At 52.8% G+C, this 18,652-nt stretch overlaps 1 protein-coding gene across 1 annotated transcript in view; it reads right to left on the bottom strand.

The window, feature by feature from the left end:
- Positions 1-18,652, bottom strand: part of LOC147647168 (uncharacterized) — a 61,686-nt gene that overhangs the window by 36,919 nt on the left and 6,115 nt on the right. The gene's annotated exons all lie outside the window — the stretch shown is intronic.

Raw genomic sequence — 18,652 nt, 5'->3', positions numbered from 1 at the left:
CAGGAGGACACAGATGGTGCTTCCTGGATGGGAGAGGGCTTGTGGCTTCAGCACAACCACCAAAGGCCAAGGGGCTTCTGGCCATCCTCCCCGCACCACTGCACGCCTGGGAAGCTTGCTGAGCACGACCACCCTTTTCCCTCTCTTCCCCTATGCCCTGTGCACCATGGGCAGCAAAAGAAAGCTCCTGGGAGTCTGTCCATTGTAACATATCCTATATTTACACACTAAAGAAAATAAAAAAGAAGAAAATAACGATCTTTAATGTAGTAAATTAAAGGGCCAGGAGACCTTCTGCTCCCTTTAACAAGCCTTTGTTAGATAGAACTGGGCCTAGAGGTGGGGGCTCGGGGTGCGCGCCACCACCGCTGCTCCCCGTGGTCGATGTCGAGAAGGAAGATCACGCAGGCCTGTCGTCATCCAATGTCAGCAGGACTGGAGCCTCTATCCTTGCTGGGATTGCCTGGAGGCTCTGTTTCTCGCTCGAAGGTCTAGGGGTGTCTTCCCTCTCAAGTCCTGCCCAGGTCATGGCAACCAGCTTGCCGGACTGAGATTGGCGCACCCAGTCTCCCCAGGTCCCCGCTGCCTCCATAGTGTGGTCCTCCAGATGTTCCCTGAGCGTGGCTCGTTGTCCAGGGCTGTCTTTGCTCCCAGGTGGTAATATGATTTTAATATGCACCCGTGTGCAAGTCTTTATGGGAAATGGGGAAGTTCATCCTGGGTAGCAGCAGCTAAATTACCCGATGGGTTGGGAGGGAGTAAGGGATGGGGATACAAATGCAAGGATAAAACAAGTATGAACTTCTTAACAGTGAACCCTTTTGGGACTAACAACACCAAAACCCCTTATCCAGGGACCTAAACTGGGATTGAAACAGGAACATATAATTTGAACATTGGGATTTTTATTTATAACAATATCTCCCCTCTTTTAATTTGACCAGGCATCAGCCTGCGTCAACTTGTTGTTTCAGGCTCCTGGTAGTGAAACTTCCTTAGTCTTTAGTATTGGTCATATACCCTTTTTGCTTGTTTCAGCTCTGAACTTTCTAACATTAGGATCTTAGTTTTTCCCTTCTCTTGGGTTATTTCTAACAAGTTGTAGATCATGCTGCTAGACTGTATTGCTGAGGTAATCATTCTGATCAAACATGGGATGATGCAGGGAAGAAATAACAGTTCTGCTAGTCCCCCCTATACCAATGAATGCCACCTTTTTCCACCAGCCCTTAAAGGACCAGAAACTATCTCACCAGTCAGTATTCAGGATTGGCATCCATTCTTGGTTCCCTAAGTAGGAGATTTTTCTGATCTCTTTAGAAATGTTCCAGATTACTTCACTTTTATCATCTATTTCTAGGCAGCATTCAGAGGTGTTGAACTTCCCACAGATTTCCCCCTCATCAGTGAGAAGGTAATCTACTGCCAGTCGGAGTTGGTACACCACTGTTCGGGTCTGGGAGAGTTGGTCACTTATATGATCAAGGGCCAGGGCTGTTTTGTTCCATGTTATTTCAATTACAGCTTGGAGCCTGATTATTCTGTTTAACATGTATATTGGGGTCCTATATCCCCAGGACCCATCCTGGGCCCAGGTCGCTGGCCCATAAGTTCTTATTATTTCCTCCAGGGTCCAGACTGTTCCTTTCCAATTCTGGGTCCCTCCTGTGCTTATTACACTCCTCTTCTTCCTTTTTAGGGGCCTCTTTAGGTTGTCATATAGTGGTACTCCAAGCTCTGAGCATGCTTGTTTTGGGAGCAGGAAGAAAGCTGGCTTTATCACCCCAATCGTGCAGCTACCTGACCAGTCTCCTGGTAGATGTGTATAAGCTGCATCCCCGCAGATCCAAAAGAAATCATCTGGGGCTTCCCAAAAACCTTCCCTGTCTTCATAGGGGTACTCCCAATGCTTTGATAGGCTTCTAATTCCCCAGAAGGGATTGATCCCTTTTTCTGCACATTCGTAAAGGTTATATCCTTTGTGATGAATGCACCCTTTTTCCCTCTTCTCTAAGGATCAATATTGGTTGGGCTTCTGGGGGAACCCATTTAGTTCCTAGATTCTTCGTTATATCTTTTGCATGCCATCCGCCCCACCAGGGTTCTATATCTTTTTCCAGTTTGTAGAATACAGTCTTCCCCAATTACCTTAGCCTTTAACTCCCATTTTTCTCTTCTCCTATACCCTGGTGTGCTTTGGCCTTCCCCAGTTCACTTTATGCTTAGAATTTCTCAAGGTTTCAAGCTAATTCCCTCCCAGGGCCAAATATCAGACATTTTAGTACTCCCACATACCCAACAATCAGTTATATTTAATTCCTTGCTGATGTTTTCAACTAAATCAATGAACAAGTTCTTCCCACTCAAATTTTCCCATTCTTCATTTCCCACGCTCATGTCCACTCTTTTCTCCTTTACCACATCAGGTTCACCTTTTACTGGTTCGTTCTTTTCAAAGCACAGCCAAGTATCCCTCATGGGACAGTCTCCCAAAAGACGTTCTCTAAAAGTGGCCGTATTTCTGGTAATCCAATATGTTTTTCTGTTTTCTTGGCATTCTTCTAATTGTGATTTGTTGTAACAAGAAGGACTCAAATTTGTGTGGACCCTTACCAGGGACCCTAGATTTTTCCCATCATACAAGGGATAATAACATTTCATGCAAGAGTCTGTCCCCATGGCATTGGTGAAGTGCATTGCTATCACCAGACCTACCATGAGCCTTGTGATGATCCTTTTAGGCTCCCTGCAGTCCGTGACTCCCAAGAGGTCAGCAGGAACCATGTTTGATCTCCCCTGGTCTTGCCTCTTGGGGTTTTCCTTACGCTCTTTTAGGGGGTGGTCTGGGTCCAAGGCTTACGGCTTTATTATTTCTCTTTTGTCCTCCTTTTTACTGTTGTCGTTTTTGGTCTTGGGAAAGCTGCCCTGTGAGGGATATAGTCTTGGCTAGGGATTCGAGCCCTATTTGGGGTTCTTCCACCTTTTCAAGCAATAATAACAATAGTTACAAGTTAATGACAACTGGAAAACACTTTAGCATTATTTCACAAACTTTAAAGAAACACAAATGTTGCAGCCAAGAGATCCCTTAACAACATCTGTTGTAATTCCAGTTCCTGATTGGGGACTTTAGTCTCTGGGTTTCCTTCTTAAGGTTATTTTCAAGTCCTTGGTGTTGGGGACAACAGTCCAGTTAGAGGGATCTTTTTCAGAGTTTACTTCCCCATCTGGTGGTGCCACTGGTCCTTTAACTCGAGTCACGTGTGTCCACCCTTTTTCCCGGGTTCTCACAGCCGTATGTGTGGTGAGTTGAACTTGGTAGGATCCTTCAAACTTTGGAGTGAGAGGAGAGTTAGCCCAAGATTTTACCAATACCCAATCCCCAGGGTTGATATGGTGTGTGTCTACCTCTAAGGGAGGAGTTTGAGGGAGATACCCTTTTTTTCCTGAGGTTTTCTAAAGTTTTAACAACAGTTTCCAAATACCTCCTTGAGGTTTCTTCCCCTTCAGTATACTGGGCAGTGCTGTAAGGAGTAATTAGGAAGGGGAGGCCAAATAGCATTTCATAGGGGGATGCCCCTAAATCTGCTCGAGGTCGGGTTCTTATCTGTAATAAAGCCAAAGGGAGACATCTTATCCAATCTAATTTAGTCTCCAGAGTCAGCTTGGTTAAGGTCGTTTTTATGGTCTTATTCATCCGTTCTACCCGACCGGAGCTCTGGGGATGCCATGGGGTGTGTAACCTCCACTTTATCCCCAGGGCTTCAGTGGTTTCCTGGAAGACACGGGCAGTGAAATGGGGGCCTTGGTCCGAGTCTATGTTATTGATTAACCCATACCTGGGGACAATATGTTCCAAAAGTATTTTGACTACTACTCTCGCTCTTTCATTCCAAGTGGGAAAAGCCTCTGGCCAATGGGTCAGGTGATCTATGATCACTAGCAGGTGTTTGTATCCCTGTGCTAGAGGCATTTCTGTGAAATCAATTTACACATTTTGGAAGGGTCTCTCCGCTAGTTCCCTCCCCCCTGGTACGGGTTTCGTCATCACTCGTTGGTTTACCCTTTGACACATTACACAGCCCTGAGTGATGGCCTTTGCTATATCATAAACCCCTATGCAGATGTTCTCCCTCAAGAAATGGTCACATAGACCCTGCGTCCCCAATGTGTCAATTTGTGTATTTCATCCAATACCCTGCTGTTGCAGTCCACAACTCCAGGATCTCGTCCAGGGAAGCAGCAGGATTCTGGGGACCAGCATCAAACACCAACCGAGACGGGCTCCCGTTCATGAAACCATTTATTCAGCATGGGAACAAAGTCAGGTCCAGAACAGAGAGCCCTGAACAGAGGCACAGCAGGGGTTTTTGAGGGACAGAACCCCCGAGGGTTTCCACCTTTGAGGGTGGAGTTCAGGGTCAGGGACCAGTAGAAGCACAGCAAGGGAGAACCCCTCAGGGACTCAAACCCAATCAGAACTCCTGGGCTGCCCTTCTCAAGGGATTTGGGGTGGGACAATGTAACTCTTTGTCTCCCTGAGGCTGCTGCCACATCTGCTCCTTTCTTATCTATTTATTTATTTATTTATTTATTTATTCAAATTTTAATTAGGAGCTTAAAATGTTTCCAGACATACACCTTAAAATCTCACCTCCTCCACAGAGCACCCGCTTTGCTTTGTGGGACAACAGAAACTCAGTAACAAAACACATTAAGCAAACAGAAAAAACAATATTGAAAACAAACATTTAAATCTCAGACCACGCCGGGCAAATTAAACAGTGATGGTACTTAATGCAAACATATGGTTTTTTAGTTCAGTCTCTTGCAGTTTAGGATTCTCTTAGAGGAAGGGTGCAGCTCTTAGATCTCCTCTCACGATGGGCAGAGTTCTTCCATCTCCAGTTTCGGCTCTGGTTCCCATGTGGGCATCGCTGCTTTAGATGATCTCGGTGAAACACTGGCTCTGGGAGCTCAGTTCCAGTTTCGATTTCCCCAGAGGAGGTGTTGCCCAGGATGGAAAAGGCAGAGCCCCCAGGGGTGGAGCACCGAACAAAGAGGTGGGAGTGAAGCAGGAGTTACTGGGGGAAGGGAAGGTTCGGGGTTGGAAAAGAAGGAGCAAGGCGGGAAACAAGGGATCCCAGACCGCGTGGCCAGAGCCATCTTGGGATGGGGGGGCGGTCCAGGACGGACTTTCCCGGACCAGGAACAGGGAATATGGAAAGACAGGGGGTGAAGGAGGACACGGAACGGCGGGCAGATGGCAGCACACCCGCATCACTCTGGATGTTCTCCGTCCCTTGCCTGCCTTCAGAACAGGGATGGGATGGCAGAAAGACACCCGGGTGATGGGGAGATGGCAGCAGCCCCGAGCCATCTTGGCTTTTTTCACCCTTTGTCCTGCCCTTAGGAACAGAGGAAAGGGGAAGGTACAGGGAGGTATACACCAAAAAAAAAAACAAAGGAACTTCACAGAAGACAAAAACAGTCCACCAGAAGAGCCATACTGTCCATAATCGTCCATAATGTTAATATAATCGTTCATAATGTTAATATCATCCATAATATGTCTCGTTGGGTGATGTAAGGTGTCCCAGTGTCTGGTCCCGACTCCCACACCTCCGTAAGCCCTTTTCTTCCCCATGCCCGAGGCACTCCCAACCCAGCCTTCCTGCCAGGTACTCTCGAGTCCTCATTTCTTAGGCGGGGTCTCGCCAGCTCTCAAGCCATCAGCCGGTGACTTACGAGGTGTCCATGGAGGGGGTTCTGCTGTTCTCTTGCTTCGCTGGATGCCACGCATTCTCTCACCATATGTTGCAGTCAGCAACCTCAGGATCTCGTCCAGGCAAGCAGCAGGATTCTGGGGACCAGCATCAAACACCAACCGAGACGGGCTCCCAGTTCATGAAACCATTTATTCAGCATGGGAACAAAGTCAGGTCCAGAACAGAGAGCCCTGAACAGAGGCACAGCAGGGGTTTTTGAGGGACAGAACCCCCGAGGGTCCCCACCTTTGAGGGTGGAGTTCAGGGTCAGGGACCAGTAGAAGCACAGCAAGGGAGAACCCCTCAGGGACTCAAACCCAATCAGAACTCCTGGGCTGCCCTTCTCAAGGGATTTGGGGTGGGACAATGTAACTCTTTGTCTCCCTGAGGCTGCTACCACACCACTATAATATTTTTTCCTCTGATCTATCACGCTGAGCACCATGCAAGGCTGTAGAGAGGTCAAGACAACCTCTGTTTTTAAAACTCTGCCCTGCAGCTATTCCTTACGGTGCTGTCAGCAGGGAAGACATTTTGTCTTCTAAAACCTTACTTCTGATAGTTTTTCCCATCTGAAAACTATCTGGGCCAGGGGCAACACCCAGGGACCTGCCCTGCCTGGGGGAACTTATACCTGGATCTTATAACTAAGTATCAGAAACAAGGGCACACACTCTGTATTCCAGACTCCAACATTTTATTCTTATTCTTAATTTTCCATGTTTTAAGTACTACTAGGTCTTCATCTACTTCAGCTTCTACCTCTTCTTCCTAATATTCCTATTCTTATTCTTTATCATTTTTTGGTTTCTGGAGGGTCTTATGCAGGTTTTAGTGGGGGGGGTTGGTGTTTTTTTCTTTCCTACTACTACTTCCTAAAAACAACTTTCTTGTCTTTTGTTAGAATTGTGTGTGTTGCAGTCCAGCAGGCTGCCGTCGTGTCCTGGGAGCAACACCTCCTGTCTGTGTCCATTCCTCATGGCCAAAGTGCCCCAGGATCAGCATGGAGTCCTTTCCTGAGGAGAGGAAATGGCCTTGGAGTCCAGCAGGGAGGAGCTGGAGCCAGTGTCCCTGCAAAGGGCCAAGAGCCGTGTGGCTGTGGCCCTCGGGGACCCGGTGCAGGGGTGCCGCTGGCGGTGCCAGGCTGCCGCTGGGAGCCGATGACTTTCCAGGTGCCTTCCCGGCCGGACGATGGGCCGGGATGCGGCGCTGAGCCCCGGCAGCGAGGGTCCCCCTTCGGGTGCCGCTTTGGGCTGCCGTGTGCCCTCGGGGAGCCGCCCCAGGGGTGCCGCAGAGCGGCCGGGGCCGACTCGGCCCGCAGGGCCAGCGCAGGCCGGGGCAGCCCGTGCGGCTCCCTCGGGGCGCCGGGCAGGCCGCGGGGCAGCCGCCATCTGCAGCCCGGCGCTGCTGGCAGCGGGCGCTGATCCTGTGGCTGTGCCGCCAGGCAGGGGCAGCGGAACAGCCCCCACAGCCCCCGCAGCGCCCGCAGTGCCTGCAGTGCCCGCCTCAAGAGCGAGCGGCCTTTCCTGTGGGGAAGCGGCTGCCCAGGAGAAGAGACATCTTCCACCGTGGCTTGGGCTGCCAGAGGGCCAGGCCCGGCACAGAGTTGCTCTTGCGGGCACAGCTCGGGCTCCTGGCACTCCACCCAAGCTTCTCGAGGGACAGGCAGCAGGATTCCCTCTCGGGCTAAATCTGCCAGTCTCTGCTGCCTGGCCTCTTCTCCTTCCTCGTGCAGCTCCAGGACGCTCACCTCATCCCAGTCATCGTCCTCCCGCTGCCAGGCCTTGAGCTGGCTGCACAGGATGTCGCAGTATTCCCTGCTGTCCTGAGCCAGCTCTCCATCACTGTCATCATCCCAGCTGGACCTGGAGGATTTTCTCTTTGCTTTGCCTCCAGTCACCTCCTGGCCATCCTGGCACAGCTGTTGCTTGCGGCAAGCTTCCCAGTCCAAGAGTGCCCGGCGGCTCATGCCTTCTCCTGGGGACAGCCGCTGCTCAGGAGATTCTTCCCAATCTGAGAATTCCTGACAGTGATCGCTGTCCGCCTGCCACGGCTCCTGCTCCCTGCACTCGCTCCACTCGGAAACAACTGGGGAGCGCTCTTGCTCCCTGCCCTCATCCCAGTCCCAGAAATGCCAGTAGCTCCCCCATACTTGGACCAGCTCTTGCTCAAGGCCTTCATCCCACTCAGAGAGCTCCTGGCAGCTCTGGGCTTCTCCTGGGGACAGCTGTGGCTCAGTGCAGGCTTCCCCTGAAGTCCCTTGCTGGAACTTGTTCATTTCTCCTCGGCAGAGCTCTGGCTCTTCCTCAGCGCAGGACTCCACGGCTCCTCTCCTCCCTCTGCTTGCCCTCTCAGCCTCCTCCTGCTGCTCCCTCAAGGCCTGGGCTCTCTGTGAGCCGGGCCAGGGCCTGGGGGGCTGGGACTTGGGCTTCGCCTTCTCGTCCTCCGTGCCTGCAGTCCTCTGGTGCACACAGGTACCTGGACACAGCCACTGTCCTGGGACTGACCCAGGCCCCACAAGCCCTTTATATACCCCCCAGCCGGGGCGGGGCTCTGCCATGTCACAATGGACTTTGGGCACCGCAAGGTCCCGCGTCACCACGGCCCCTGACACACCGTGCCTGTGTCACAAAGGGAACCCCGGCACCCCGTGCCTGTGTCACAAAGGCCACCCCGGCACCCCGTGCCTGTGTCACAAAGGCCACCCCGGCACCCCGTGCCTGTGTCACAAAGGCCACCCCGGCACCCCGTGCCTGTGTCACAAAGGCCACCCCACACCCCTTCAACAGCCCAAGGCACCAGGAGCAGCCTGAGGGCATGGGTCCAGACACAGACTGGGCTTAGAAAGATGCAAAATACTGTGACGAATTGCAACCAATCAGGGGAGAGATATGGGAAGATTCTAGAAACATAACTTTCAGTGGGGTGACTTGATGAATGTATGAATTGCCATCAAGCCTTTGGCAAGTGCTTCCCAGGGCTTGAACTCAAAGCCTGCTGCTTCAGGGCTAAAGTCTTTCTGGCCCTGTGTCCCAGAAGGGCTGAATTGCACAGGCTCGGCCTGGCTGGGCCGGGCTGGCCCCAGCAGTGATTGGGTGGGGACGGGAGGCTGCGGGACCCCGGCTGAGGCTGGGCCGGACCACGGCTGCTCACACCTTGCTGAGCCTAAGCCATGTCCTGGATGGGTTTCTTGAGAGATTTTATTCATGACATGTGCCTGCAAGGATGTGGCACCTCTCTGAGCTTAGGGAGAGGCCAGGGCTGCACAGGGGGGATGTTGTTGGCAGCTCCATGAGGACTGGGGTGTCCAGTGCAGTGGGGATGGATCAGCCCCTGCTCTGCTGCTCCTTCCCATCTCCCCGAGGGACCTTGCAGAGCCCCAGCCATGCTGTTTGCCCCCAGCCTGCCCACGGCCACCTTGGGGCTGCTCACGGGGGTTTTCTGTGCTGAGCTTTGGCCTGGCCGTGTTCTTGAGAGAGCCTGGGCAAGGAGCCTGGAGCCCCCAGGCCCTGCCCTGAGGCGTCAGCGCTGCCCCAGCAGTGCCCATGGCCTGTCCCTGCTGCAGCCCCGGCACTGCCACCCCCAGGGCTGTGCCCGGCCCCGAGAGCACTCAGGCCCTGCAGCAACACCAGGGCCAGGAGGGCAGCGGGGCAGTGGCACGGGAGCAGCACTGGCAACACCAAGTGCTGCTGCTCCTGGGCACAGCTGCTGTGCCAGCACTGATCTGCCCCCAGCTCTGCACACAGACACTGCTGCTGCAGCTGCAGAGAAGGGAACAAAAGGGGCATCTCTGCAGAAAACTTTGCTGGGAGATCCTCTCATTCATTGAAAGCCACCAAGAGCACAGTCCCTCATAGACACAGTGTGTGGCCACAGGGAAGGTGGAGAGAAACAAAATGAGAAATGGCACAAAAAATTACATTTCTTTGTGGACAAAATTAAAAAAGGAAAACACAGAAAACCTCCAAAATGAAACCAACAGGAAGTATCAAAGGTGATTTTTATTATAAGTGATTTGCAGAAATTGGCCAGCAGTTTAATGTTTTTTTAAACCATCCAGTCATCAGTGTCCACACTGCAGCCCTGAGCTCCTGGTTCCTCAGGCTGTAGATGAGGGGGTTCAGGGCTGGAGGCACCACTGAGTACAGAACTGACAGTGCCAGATCCAGGGATAGGGAGGAGATCGAGAGGGGCTTCAGGTTAGCAAATCCTGCAGTGCTGAGGAACAGGGAGACCACAGCCAGGTGAGGGAGGCAGGTGGAAAAGGCTTTGTACCTTCCCTGCTCAGAGGGGATCCTCAGCACAGCCCTGAAGATCTGCACATAGGAGAAAACAATGAACACAAAACAGCCAAGTGCTAAACATGCACTAACAGCAATGAGCCCAAGTTCCCTGAGGTAGGATTTGGAGCAGGAGAGCTTGAGGATGTGTGGGATTTCACAGAAGAACTGCCCCAGGGCATTGCCCTGGCACAGAGGCAGGGAAAATGTATTGGCTGTGTGCAGCAGTGAATAGAGAAAGGCACTGGCCCAGGCAGCTGCTGCCATGTGGGCACAAGCTCTGCTGCCCAGGAGGGTCCCGTAGTGCAGGGGTTTGCAGATGGACACGTAGCGGTCGTAGCACATGATGGTCAGGAGGGAAAACTCTGCTGAGATGAAAAAAGCAAAAAAAAATACTTGTGCAGCACATCCTGTGTAGGAGATGTCTCTGGTTTCCCAGAGGGAATTGTGCATGGCTTTGGGCACAGTGGTGCAGATGGAGCCCAGGTCAGTGAGGGCCAGGTTGAGCAGGAAGAAGAACATGGGGCTGTGCAGGTGGTGGCTGCAGGCTACGGCGCTGATGATGAGGCCGTTGCCCAGGAGGGCAGCCAGGGAGATGCCCAGGAAGAGGCAGAAGTGCAGGAGCTGCAGCTGCCGCGTGTCTGCCAATGCCAGCAGGAGGAAGTGGCTGATGGAGCTGCTGTTGGACATTTGCTGTGGCTGCATGTGGGGACCTGTTCATGAAGAAAAATAATAGTGACAAATCAGGAGAGACTGGGATCACCCACCTTTGTTCCTGCTATGGGAAAATCTTCACCCAGGTCCCTGACTGAGCTCCAGCTGTGCTGTCTGTGTGTTCCAGGAGCAGCCAGGCCTGTGCCTGGGCACTCTCCAGGAGCCATCTCTGCCCTGCTGCCCTGGGTTTGTGGCCATGCAGGAGAGGGACAAGGCTGGAAATTCAGGATTTGTCAGGGGAATCACTCCTAATGCAGGAAGGTTTGTTGCCATCTGCACACACTTCTAAAATATGGCAGGAGTTGGTTTTAGGAATTGTCTTCCTACCCACAAATCGTTCCTGCTTCTCTGAGGTCAGAAATCCCCAGCATTTCTGCTGCACTCAGAATTTCCCACTGAGAGATGTGAGAGGCAAAGGATTCCCTGTGGCTTAGGGAAGGTGAGGGGCTGGATGGGCTTGTTCCCAACTGCCCTGGGTTTGCACCTTTGGCTGGAATCAGAGCACAGTCACACTCCTGTGTCACCCTGGCATAAACCAGACCCTGCCCAGAGCAGAGGGATCCCTGAATGTCTCACCCTCTCTAAAGGTCTCTGGGCAAGGGCTCAGCACCCTCCTCTGCCAAGGACACTCACGGCTCCCTTGGCAGAGCCAACAGCATTTCCTCAGCTGTGGCATCTCTGCCCTTCCCCGTGGGACATTCAGGGAACTCTGAGAGGCTCTGGCACAGATTTGCAGCCAGGAGGGCAGCTCAGAGCTTGGAAGGACACAGCAAGGAGATGCCCAGGTGTGCCCATGATGGGATCTCAGGGAGGGGGCTCAGCTCATTCCCCTTTGCCATGGACTGCTTTGCCCACAGCCCCACAGGTGACAGGGAAGCTGGGACACCCCATTCCCATGGACACACCTGCCTGGCAGCAATCCCAAGGGCAGGGCCTGACTCAGCTGCTGCAGATGCCAGAGCCTCCCTGAGAGCCCCAGATACCAATGACAATATCAGAGCAGTGCATTTAGGCTGTTTAGGAGCCTCCCAGCAGAGAGACTGAGCACCCAAACTTACAATTCTGGCATCTCTGTACATGTTCCAACATTACTTTGCTGTTCCTGGTGTGTCCCTTTCAACTCAGAGTGTTCTGTGATTCTGGGATTACAATTCCTCTTCTGCTTCTCTCATCCCTCTGTTGTCTATAATCAAAAGAGAAAAATAACCTTCTGCAACAGTGTTAGAACAGTAAAGTAAAAAACAGCTTTATTGGAAACTTCCAGGTGTCCCAGTAGGGATGAGGCACACCCAGCCCCTTATTTCAGCAATTTATTAAGGTTGATTAATTAGGATATTTAACAGAAACATTCAATAGGAGATTCAGCGGCCCCAGTTACACACCCCTGAGTCAACCCATTGGAGTAGGTCCAAGGGTTTCTTTGCCCCACTTTTTGTTATGACTGCTCACAGTCTGGTTACAAAACAAAATGTTCTTCTTGTAGCTCCTCTTTCTGATGATAAGACTATACAGTATTTCAGAAATGTATTTAGAAGGTCAGATAATTATTCTAAATTCTAAGAGAAAGGTTAGGAAACATGCTAGAGTTAATTAAGGATAATAGTTATATAAGTATGTACTAGTAATTTAATAGAGTTAATTAAAGATTATAATTTTATAACTATATAATAATAGTTTACGGATCTAAAAATGTATTAAAAGTTTATAAAAAGCAAAAATCTTTTTGTCATCATCCCAGCTTTTCCACCTTGCTTAAAGCAAGACATTGAAAACAGTCTCAGGAAAGCTCCTGATCTTTACAGCAATCCCGGGCTCACCTTCTTTTGGGAAGTGTCTTCTGGAGCTGTGCCCAGGCAGGTCTGGAGCTGGGAGCAGCCCTGCCCCACACAGCCCCTCTCAGCAGCAGCCCCTGCCCTGCTCAGGGTGGCTCCTTCCCCCCACAGCTTCTCCCCAGCACCGGGAGCAGCTCCCCGGGCCGGCTGAGAGCTGTCCCTGGCAGGCAGCAGAGTCCCTGCCCCAGCACAGCGCCCTGGGCTGCAGGACCCTGCTCTGCAGGACAGCCCTGGGCACCCCTGGCTGCTCTGCACAAGGGACAGGCAGAGAATGTACTCACAGAGTCTGTAGGCACTGGGGTGTTCCAGCTTTAGGAGATGCCTCCAGGAGCTGCAGCTGCATTGTCCTGCAGCCAGAGGCTTCCTGTGTCAAGGGCTGGCAGGGATTCTGCCCCAGGCACTTCTCAGCACCTTCCCAGCCCTGACTGATTGAAGCTCTCTGTGCCTCTGGGCTGTGCCCAGGGTGGCTGCAGGCAGTGCCCCAGCCCTGCTGGGCTGGCAGAAGAGCTGCTCAGCAAGAGAAATGTGCTTTTGAAGCTCTTCTTGGTTTCCAGCAGCTGCCTCTGTGCCAGGAGCCCGGCCCAGCTCAGCAGCACAGACACAGCAGCAGGACTTTAATGAGCCTCTTGGGGCATTGTGCTGAGGCCCTGAACATCAGTCCCTGACAGGGAGGGGAAGAAAGCTCTCAAGAACTCCAAGTCAGAATCCAACTCCAAAGTTTCTTTCACTTTTAATGGGTCCCAGTGAGGGACATGACTGAGAAAGTGTCCCCAGGCCCCAGGCAGAGCAGAGAACTGGAGGCACTGATGACAGCTGGGGACAAAGAGAAGCCAAGGCTTGGTGCCCTGGGCCACAGCAGCCAATGCTGTGCCAGCAAGGGCTGTGAGGAGACACCTTGTCCTGAGGCCCTGGGGCCTCCTGGCACAGCCCCAGCAAGGCTGGCCACTGTCACCCCCTTGGCCTGCCCTCAGCATCCCCCCTAGCCCACATGCCAGTGGCCTCAGGGATCTGCTGGAAGGAGTCCCTGGGGAGCCTTGCTCAGGAATGGCCCTGGGGGCTCCTTCATGCTCCCAGGGACTGCAGCTTTTTCAAAGGACTTTGGCTTTTGCTTTGGAGTCTCTGAGAGCTTTGTGCAATCCTGGCCTCCAATTATCTGCTCTAATTAGTCCCTTGAGAGGCTTTGTCAGTAACAACACTCAGTGGGGCTCATTAATGCTTCAAGGTACTTCAGGTTCTTAAGGCACTTTCCTTTTTCCTTCCCACCCTGAGTCTCTGAGAAGTTTGTGCAATCCTGGCCCCAATTATCTGCTTTAACGAGTCCCTTGGGAGCTTTGCATTGACACTCAGTGGGGCTCATCAATACTTTGAGATACTCAGGGCTTTTTCAGCTACTTTGGATTTTCCTTCCCACCCTGAGTCTCTGGGAGGTTTTTGTGCAATCCTGGCCTCCAGTTCTCTCCTCCAAGGAGTCCATGAGGAGCCTGTGCTGGGGATGGGCCTCAGTGGCACCCATTAATTCTTGGAGACACTCTGGGTTTTTCCTCTGACTTGGACTCCTGGAAAGGTTTGTGCAATCTCCTCTCAGGCCCTGAGGTTCAAGGGCTCAGCTCCAAATGCACCACGGGGCTCATTAGGATCAAGCAAATCCTAACAAACCATGGCTGTGCCTTGATTTCCCTCTGGTCTGGTGCAGTTCTCAGGAAAGTTTCCTACAACAGTTATGGAGAAATAGTTCAAAGAGCTTCTAAGAAATATCTGTTCCTATTTTACAAGGTGTCTTTTTTTTTTACTGTTCTCTTTAGAGCAGAGGTGATTGCAGCATTCAGTGATGGATATTGATCCAGGGTCTCTCCTAAGGAGGTGTGGCCAGGTCAGAGAAGCTGTGCCTTGAGGTCTGACCCAGTGGGGACAACCTTGCTCCACATTCCCCAGCCCCATCCTGTCTCTCCTCACTCCCCTGGGACCTGCTTTGCTCACAGAACTGGCTGCACTCAGGCAAAGAGGGGTTTTCCTTCTTTGATTTTAGCAATCTAAAACTGCTGAGTTTCCCCATGGAAAACAGACACCCTCCTCAAGTGTGTGCCAAGCCCAAGGTGCCACCAAGGAGGTTCCCCTTCCCCAAGGCAGAACCACACAAGGAATGTTTCAGACACACAGGGAGTTCTACAATAAACACAACCCCAGAGTTGTCTGAAGGCAGAATTAGAGCAGCTGCTGAAGGACAGACAAGCTTTGAACTCCTTGCAGCTGAAAGCACCAAGTGGGTTGTTGGGAGGTGTGTGAGTGAGGCAAGAGTGAGGGAAGGGAAATGCAGGGAGCCCTGGAAGTGTTTCTGTGCAGACAGGCTGCTGCAAGAGCAGTGTTGGACTTCTCTGGGGGGAACTGTGAGGGAGGTTGGGGCAGAGTGACCTCCCCAGTGACCTCGAGATGTCACACAGCCACCTGGGATGTCACAGCCCACTCAGTGGTGTCACACAACCTGCTCTGGGATGTCACACCACCATTCTGTGACGTCACATCTCTTCCTATATGCCACAAAACCACCTTGTGATGTCACACAGCCTCCTGTGATATCACACAGCCACATTTGATGTCATAGTTCACTCAGTGATGTCACAGTCAGCACTGTGATGTCATACAACCTGTCCTGAGATGTCCCATGGCTCTTCTATGATGTCACTGCCCACTTTAGGATTTCATATCACCACCATGTGACTTGACAGCCTGTTCTGTCATGTCTCACAACCAACCAGTGATATCACAATCCACCCTGTGGTGGCTCTGTCATGTCACAACCTGCTCTGTGATGTCAGAATCCTTTCTGTAATGATGTACATTCGACCTCTGATGTCATAGTCATGTCTCTGATGTCACAACCCACCAAGTAACATCACCCAGCCCACTCTGTGATGTCATACAGCCACACTGTGACATCACACACCTCTTTCTGATGTCACAGAATCCCCTCTATGACGCTGTAGTTGCTCAGTGACCTCACACAACAAACTCTGTCATGTCACAGCCCCATCTGTGACCTCACACAACCCACTCGGAGCTGTCACACAGCCCCTTTCTGACATCCCAGCTGCTCTGGGGCTCCAGGACACAGCCACAGAGGTGCTGCTGGGACACAGCCCCCTCTGGCACATCCCACAGCCCCTGCCAGTGCTGAGCCCCTGGCAGCTCTGTCTGGGCCTGCTCTCTGTGTCCCTGAGCTGCCCTGGCAGGGCCCCAGCCCTGCTGGGCTGTGCTCAGGAGCTGCTCCTGGCCAGAGCTGTCTCTCTGCAGCGCTGCCCTTGCCAGGAGCTGCCTCTGGGCCAGGAGCCCGGCCCAGCTCAGCAGCACAGACACAGCACCAGCACTTTCATCACCCTCTCGGGCCTTTGGGGCTCTTGGCATCACACTCAGTCCCTCAGAGTGTGCTCCAGAAACTCCTCAAGAGCTCCAAGTCAGATGGAAACACTGAAGTTTCTTGTAGTTGAAATGAGAGACACGAGTGAGAAAGCGTCCCCAGGTTCCAGGCAGAGCAGAAGACTGGAGGCCCTGATGGCAGCTGGGGACAAGCAAGGGAAAGGTGTCTGTGGTGCTGAGCAAAGCTGGATGTGTTTCAGGAATGGCAAGGGCCAAGGGCTGAGCCCCAGCCCCTGGCAAGGCAGATGCTGTCCCTCCCTCATTGCTCAGGGCTCTTCCCGGGCCACTGGCATGTGGGGATGTGCAATGCCAAGGGCAGCACCATGGGGCGGCCCCTGCCAGGCTGCTGAGCAGGGACAAGGAGGCAATGAGGCCCCAGGGCTGCCAGGGTCACTTGTCCCCTGCTGGCCTCAGGCCCAGGGCCAGCAGCCATGGCCAAAGGGCTGCACAGGTTGCCTCTGGCAGGGCCTTGCAGCTGCTGCCCATCCCTGTGCCCTCTCCAGCCCAGGCTGCCCTGTGGTGTCCATGCCCTGCGCCTCTGTCCCTGCAGGCTGTCGTCATTCCCCGGCTGCCCCACCTCGCTGGCCCCTTCCTTTGCTGACAGCTCTGCGTCCTGCCTGATTCTGCCTGGCCACACAAAGCCTTGGGCTGCTCCACACTCCTTCTGGGGGATGTGTTGCACCACAGCCCTGTCCTGGGACACAAATTCCTTTCTCCTGGTGTCCACTCTGGGCCTCCCCAGCTGCACTTGGCATCAATTCTTTCTTTCTCTGGCTGTTTTCCACTATGTCAAAAAGATCCACAGTCTCTGAAACTGCTCCTTAAACACTCTCATGGCTCTCCTCCACTGTCCTCAGTCTCCACCCCATGGAGCACAGAGCTCCTTTGTCCCTATAGAGTGGTCATGGGCCTGAGGCCTCAAAACCCCACCTTGGGAGATCTCTGGGCATTCTCTAAGGGGTTTTCAAATGAAAACAGACTGCTTATAGTCTAAGAAAATCACAAGAGGACAAGGCCAACCTAACTCCTCTGTCCTGGCTGCTTTTGTCTGGGAGCAATTCTTAGATCTATGGAATTTGGGATGCCAAATTCTAAATGGTCCCGGGACAAGAAGGCTGGAGCTTTTCCATAGGAAGGAACAGAGCCTCACAGGGGCTGATGCGAGGTGACCACCAGAGGCCAAGGCCAGCCCGAGCTAGCTGGTTTTTTTTGGGAGATACCCTTGGATACAGGAAATGTTTAAGGGAGAGTACCAATTTTGGCAATGGGCACCAAAAAAGATGGATGGTATTCCATTGTTAATCCTGTGGGACAAATTGCATTATGGTTCAATTCCACCTGTTCAGTCTTTTACACTTAAACAAAGTCTGGGACCGGGATTGGAGTGGACAGCCACCCCAGTCTCTTCTCTTAGAAGGAATTTAAAAGTCTAGGCATCTTAGAGGGTTTTGAGGATTCCTGGTGGCTGTTGGGTGTCATTTCTCCACTTCATGACACAGCAGGAGTTTCTCCAACAAATAGATAAAGCTTTTGCCTGAAGCTCCCACTCTGCCCATGACAGGAAGCCCTGGGAGTGTCTGTGACATCCTGGCTCTTTGGCAGCCTGGGGACTCCTGGGATGTCACCGTGGAGCCCCCGGGAGTGCCTGTGACAGAGCGGTGCCTTGACAGCCGAAGGACCCCTGGGATGTCACCATGGAATTGCTGTGACTGCGTCTGAGCACACGGCTCTTCAGCATCCCCAGAAATCCCTGGGAGGTCTCTGTGGAGCCCCTGTCTGTGCCTGTGACATTCCAGCTCTTGAACAGCCTGGAGAACCTTGGAATGTCCCCATGGAGCCCCTCTGAGGGCCTGTAACAAATCTGACCCTTGGTAGGCAACCATCACCGGCCCCATGTAGCAATGGTCTGATTCCATGGCAACTATCACCAGGACCTGTTACCATTGTCTGTTTCCATGACAACCATCATAGCACCCTGTTGCTATGGTCAGTCCCTTGGCAGCTCCATGGAGACCCCATGCCAGGGGTGGTTGCCATGGACACCAGCTCAGACCTGGAGCCAGAGCCTGTTGCCATGGCAACCATTTGCAGTCCCATCCCCAGGCTCATGGTATCCCAGAGCCACAGAATTGGCTGAGTTGGGAGGGAGCCATGGGGATCCTCCAGTCCAACTGCTGGCCCTGCACAGGACACCCCAACAATCCCAGCCTGGGCCTGGCAGCGCTGGCCAAACGCTGCTGGAGCTCAGCCAGCCCTGGAGCTGGGAGCCTTCCCTGGGGAGCCTGTTCAGTGCCCCAGCAGCCTCGCAGGAAAAAACTTTTCCTCACATCCAGCCTAACCCTGCCCGCCTCAGCTCCAGCCGCTCCCTCCACTCCTGTCCCTGGGCACCAGGGGGAAGAGGTTTCCGCAGCCCCCAGCCAGGGACCCGCTCCCAAGGCTGCTGCCATGGCAACCAGGCCTGGCACCAGCTGGGATGCTCGGTTTCCACGGGCTGGGCTTCAGGAATGGCATTCCCCAATTTCCTGCTCCTGCTGAAACCGCGCTGCCGCTCGCTTCCCTCCCACCTCCCATGGAAAGCACAAAAGGCAAAGATCCCAGGCTGGGATAAGAACAATTTATTGAGAACAGCAATGAGATAAAGCACAAA

This window comes from Cyanistes caeruleus, unplaced genomic scaffold, assembly GCF_971803275.1.
Source record: "Cyanistes caeruleus unplaced genomic scaffold, bCyaCae1.hap1.1 HAP1_SCAFFOLD_65, whole genome shotgun sequence".
NCBI classification, from domain to species: Eukaryota; Metazoa; Chordata; class Aves; order Passeriformes; family Paridae; genus Cyanistes; species Cyanistes caeruleus.
This window is presented reverse-complemented; position numbering and strand designations above follow the sequence as displayed.